Source organism: Petaurus breviceps, unplaced genomic scaffold (assembly GCF_028583685.1).
Source record: "Petaurus breviceps papuanus isolate PSGF00001 unplaced genomic scaffold, PetGlider_PUasm1.0 38, whole genome shotgun sequence".
Taxonomy (NCBI): Eukaryota; Metazoa; Chordata; class Mammalia; order Diprotodontia; family Petauridae; genus Petaurus; species Petaurus breviceps.
Window position 1 is genome coordinate 11,011,073 of NW_027186304.1, and position 5,618 is coordinate 11,016,690.

Genomic DNA, 5,618 nt, shown 5'->3' on the forward strand with positions numbered 1-5,618 from the left:
CTCCTTTGACCTCCAAAATACCATATTCCAACCCCTATGATCCCTCAAGGTAGAAGCTGCCAGATCCTGTGTTATCCTTATTGTGTTTCCACAATATTCAGATTGATTCTTCTTGGCTGCTTGTAATATTTTCTCCTTTATTTGGGAATTCCAGAAACTGGCTATAATATTCCTTGGAGTTTTCTTTTTGGGATCTTTCTCAGGAGTTGATTGGTGAATTTTTTCAACCTCTATTTTGCCCTCTGGTTCTAAAACATCAGGCCGATTTTCCTTGAGAATTTCTTGAAGCATGGTTTCTAGATTCTTTTTTTTTATCTCCCCTGGATCTATTTTCCAGGTCAATATTTTTTTCAATGAAATATTTCACATTGCCTTCTATTTTTTCATTTGTTTGGATCTGTTTAATAGTATCTTGATTTATCATAAAATCACTAGCTTCCATTTGCTCCAATATAATTCTGAAGGAATGATCCTCTTCAGTGAATTTTTGAGATTCTTTTTCCATCTGGCAAATTCAGTTTTTTAAGGTGTTATTTTCTTCAGTCAGGTTGTTGACTATCATTTCATAATTTTCCTCCATCATTCCCATTTCTCTTCCCAATTTTTCCTCCACTTCTCTTATTTGGTTTTCAAAATCCTTCTTAAGCTCCTCTATGGCCTGTAATCAATTCATATTTTTCTTTGAAGCTTTTGGTGCAGGAGTTCTGACTTTGTTACCTTTTTCCTATTCTATGATTTGATCCTTTTTACGCCAAAAATAGTATTGTAAAGTCAGATTGCTATGCTTTCTTTTACTTCCTTTTGCTTGCTCATTTTGCCACTCAATTACTTGACTTTTGAGCTGTTACCACAGTAGAACTCTGATACCAGAGAGTGGAGCTTTGTCCCAAATCTCAGGGGTTTTCTCAGCTGCCGGAGCTTTTACTTGGCTTCCCTCTCTGAAGCCTCCACACACTTTGGAAAACTGGTCACACCCCAGGACCTCCACCCTAGACCTTAATCCAGATCCAAGCAGGTTAAAGCAAGAGAGATTACCCCTCAGACTGGTTGCTTGGTCCCCCTACAATCTTTAGACCAGGATCTCTGAAGCAGCTACACTGTGGCTACATGGCCACCACACCTCAGCAGCTTCTTCCCTCAGGGGTTAAAGGTCAGACCACACTCCCACATTCCCTTTTCCCAAACTCCACACTGCACTGATCTCTCACTTTGTCCTTATCATCTATGTAGTGATAATTCTGGAAACCTCCACAGCTGCTGTTGATCTGAAGTCCCTCCAGCTGGGGGCTATTAGTAGCCACCCTGAGGCTAAAACCCCTGACTCATGTGGGGCTGGACTCAGCTCCCAGAGAGCTGCACTGGCCCCTTTCTGTTGGCCTGAAGGACTGTCTTCAGCAGGAAGTTAGCTTCTCTCTCTCATTTTGTGAGTTCTGTAGCTCCAAAGTTTCTATAGAGTAATTTATTATGTGAATTGGAGGAGGTGGAAGTGGGAGCCATGTGGATGTCCTGTTTCTACTCTGCCATCTTGACTCTTCCCCCCTGGAAACCATGATTATTCTTTACACCATCATCAATGTGAAGACCTAAAAAACAAACTTCTCTTCATCAGTCCACACCATTGTTTACAGGGAGAACTGTGATGAAGATGTAACCCAAAAGAAGATAATAAAGGAGACCTCCACTGGGGACAATGTCATTGCCAGCTTCCAGCAAGGAGAAATGAAAAGCTGAGAAAGAAAGCAAAGCAAAAGCTATTGAGCTGAAACTACAAGTTTGTGGACAGTGAGGTGGTCTGAATCTGGTGATCAGTGACAAGAAGAAACACCAGTTTCTCATCAAAGTCCCTCAAGCTGCTCCAAGGAAAGACAAGCACTTGCTAAATGTGGTCATCACTGAGAAGTAGAATGTCCAGGCAGCAGTCCACCAGGTGAAGGTGCTTTATCCATCAGTATCAGTTTGAAGAGACCATCAAGACAACGGTGGACACCACATGGAACATGCAGAGGGCCTTTCAGAAGCTGACTGCTCCTCAGGTGGTGACCAAGATTGGCCACATCATTGAGCCCATAAAGAAGAATGTTGAGTCCTCCCCTTCCAACTTGGGCCATGCAACCCTGCAGAGGAAAGGAAAATAGCATGCTCACCACAGAAGAAGAAGGCTAAAGAAAACCCCTTACTTGTTTTGATTTTGCCAAGGGCCAAGAAAACTTGGTGCTGGGAAACAGTGCCTCATGGTAATGATACCTCCTTTTGGAAATAAAGCAAACCTTCCATAGTAAAAAAAATATCTTACTATGCTATGTCATTTGCTTCTGACTACTTTCGTGGGATAGATTAAAAGTAAAAACATTACTAGGGTTTCATTAGGTATTGCTTTGGGATGTGATAACACAGAGTACCTTAAACCTCAGGGTGGTATTTGATAAAACCACATATTTAAGAGAGAGTAAGAGATACCACAGGTGCTACAGTTGCAAGCATTTTCATGGTGTTTCTTTTGCTTATGATCACCAAAAGCAATACACGGTGAGATCACGAGTTTACACTATAATGGATATATAATAAAATCAAAATTTCTAAATCCTATGACAATCAATATTAAAATAATTTAATTTAAAGTTCTCCATAAATGCCAGAAATATTTTTTTAAACTATGGGAATTCAATGCAATTTAGGAAATGTATATTGACCATACTGTGTGTAAGCCATTGCACTAAATTTTAAGGAAGATTCAAAGATAGCCAAAAACAAACAAACAATAACAAACAAGAAAGACAATAGAAACAGAAACATCTTAAGCCCTCAGTAACCTTATGTTCTTATATTTTAGTAAGTAAAAATAAAGTAAAATCTGCTACCTATCATTGGAGAGCTATAAAGTAGATGCTATGGAAACAAAACAGAAAAGGTTTCTTCTCCCAGAAAAAAAAAATCAAGAAAAATTTCCTAGAAAAAGAAGTGCTAGAGCTAGTCCTTGATGGGTAGTGAGGATTACAAAAGTTTAAAGTAGCTGTATTAAAGGAGAGAATTCTAAGTGGAGTGAAAAATATAAGTATAGGTAGATAGATTAAAGGGAAAAAATCATGGTCATTTTAGGGACTTGCTAGTAGTCCTATTCGATTGCAACTTAGAAGGCCTGAAAAGGAATATTGAAACATGGGAAGATAAAAGTTAGGGGGACTGGTTACAGGAAAAAGATTTAAAACTGAAGCATTTCAAAAACTTTAGACAATGTAAAACAGATTTAAAACATTGGATATAAAATTGAAGACATGATTGACATGCAGAGGTCATCAGATTATGCTCTAGTCAGAACCATCATTGATACTTCTATTCAAATGGTGTTCTCATAGACTTTATAATATTAAGAGGAAACATAATAGAAAATTGTTTCTAAAAAGTAAACTGATATAAAAATATTAGATTTGGAGTAGAATATTTCTTAGAAAATTACAATCGGTCAAGATGGTGGAGTAGAAACAGAACTTCTGCTGGCCTCCAGCTTCCACCTCCCCCAATTCATGTAAAAGGGGACTTTGAATAAACTTAGGAGCTGCAGAACCCACAAAATGACACAGAGCAGTTAACCTCCTGCTGAGGACAGCCCAGCAGGGCAGTAGGAATCAGCCAACACAGCGCTCTGTAAGCTGAGCCCAGCACTACCCGGGCTGGAGATTTAGCACCAGGGTGGGCATGACCAAACCCCCGGCTGAAGATAATTCAGATAACAAGTAGCTGTGGTGATTTCCAGAATTATCAACACAGAGATGCTAAGGACAAAGTGAGAGGTCAGTGCAGTATGGACTTTGGGATCCAGTAGTTGGGAGTGTGATCAGCCTTTGCCCCCGGGAAGAGAAGCCACTGAGGTTCCACAGCCGTGCAGCCACCCCCATGTGGAAGCATCAACTCCTGCCCTACCGATTGCAGGGGGACCAAGAGACCAGTCTGAGGGGTAATGACTCTTGCTTTAACCTACTTGGATATGGATTGCACTCCAGGGTGGAAGTCCTGGGGTGTGCAACCAGCTTTCCAGAGTGTGTGGAGGGCACCCAACTAATACCTTTGGCAGCTGAGGAAACCCCAGCATTTGGGATGAAGCTCCCCTTTCTGATGGCAAAGTCCTACTGTGACAAAAAGCCCAGGAGTCAAGTGATTGAGTGGCCACATGAGCAGGCAAAAGAAGCAAAATGAACAAAGGAACCCAACTTCACACTCCTATTTTGGGGACATGGGAACAAAAAGAATCAAAGAAAGGAAGACAGTGAAGTTAGCACTCCTGCAGCAAAAGCTTCAAAGAAAAATACAAGCTGGATACAGGCCATAGAGGACCTTAAGAAGCAAATAAGAGAAGTGGAGCAAAAATTGGGAAGAAAAATGAGAACAATGCAAGAAAATTAGGAAATCAGAATCAACAGCCAGACTGAGGAAAATAACACCTTAAAAAATAAACTAACTGATATGGCAAAAGAGGCTCAAAAAGGTAATGAGGAGAAGAATGCCCTAAAAAGCCGAATTTGCCAGATGGAAAAAGAATCTCAAAAGCTCACTGAGGAGAATCATTCCTTCATAATTAGATTAGAGCAAATGGATGCTAGTGACTTTATGAGAAATCAAGATGCTGTTAAACAGATCCAAACAAATGAAACAATAGAAGGCAATGTGAAATATCTCATGGGAGAAACCACTGACCTAGAAAATAGATTCAAGTGAGATAATTTAAAAATTATTGGACTACCTGAAAGCCATGATCAAAGAAAGAACCTAGAAATCATCCTTCAAGAAATTCTCAAAGTAAACTGCCCTTATGTTTTAGAGCCAGAAGGCACAATAGAGGTTGAAAGAATCCACTGATCACCTCCTGAAAAAGATCCCACAAAGAAAATTCCTAGGAATGTTATAGCCAGGTTGCAAAATTCCCAGATCAAGGAGAGAATATTACAAAGAGCCAGGAAGAAACAATTTGAATATTGTGGAAATACAATCAGGATAACACAGCATATGGCAGCATCAAAGGGCTTAGAATATAATATTCTGGAGGTCAAAGGAGCTGGGATTAAAACTAAAAATCACCTACCCAGCAAAACTAAGTATCATATTTCAGGGGAAAATATAGTCATTCAGTGGAATAGAGGATTTTCAAGTATTCTTGATGAAAAATACAGTTGAATAGAAAATTTGACATTCAGATACAAGAAGCAAGAGAAGCATGAGAAGGTTAAACAGGGAAAAGAAATCATTAGGAACTTATCAAAGTTGAACTATTTACATTCCTACATGGAAAAAAGATAATTGTAATTGATGAAAGTTTTCTCAGTATGAAAATGGTTGAAGGCAAAAGAAATATATATATATATATATATATATATATATATATGTAGGAGGGTATATGGGCATATGAATACATATGTGATTGTGTGTATATATGTTTTCAGGTATACATATGTAGAGGACACAGGCCCAATCTAATAGGAAGGTGCGATACTTAAAAGGTGAAATTAAGAGGTGAGAGAGGAATATAACTAGTAGAGATGGGGAGAGACAGAATGGGGTAAACTATCTCATATAGAAGAGGCAAGGGAAAATGTTTACAATGGAGTGGTAGAACAGGACGGCAAAAA

At 39.2% G+C, this 5,618-nt stretch overlaps 1 pseudogene; it reads left to right on the plus strand.

The window, feature by feature from the left end:
* The first annotated feature begins 441 nt into the window (after window positions 1-441).
* LOC138169913 (U3 small nucleolar RNA-associated protein 14 homolog A-like) lies at window positions 442-2,186 on the plus strand (annotated as a pseudogene).
* Window positions 2,187-5,618: the final 3,432 nt, after the last annotated feature.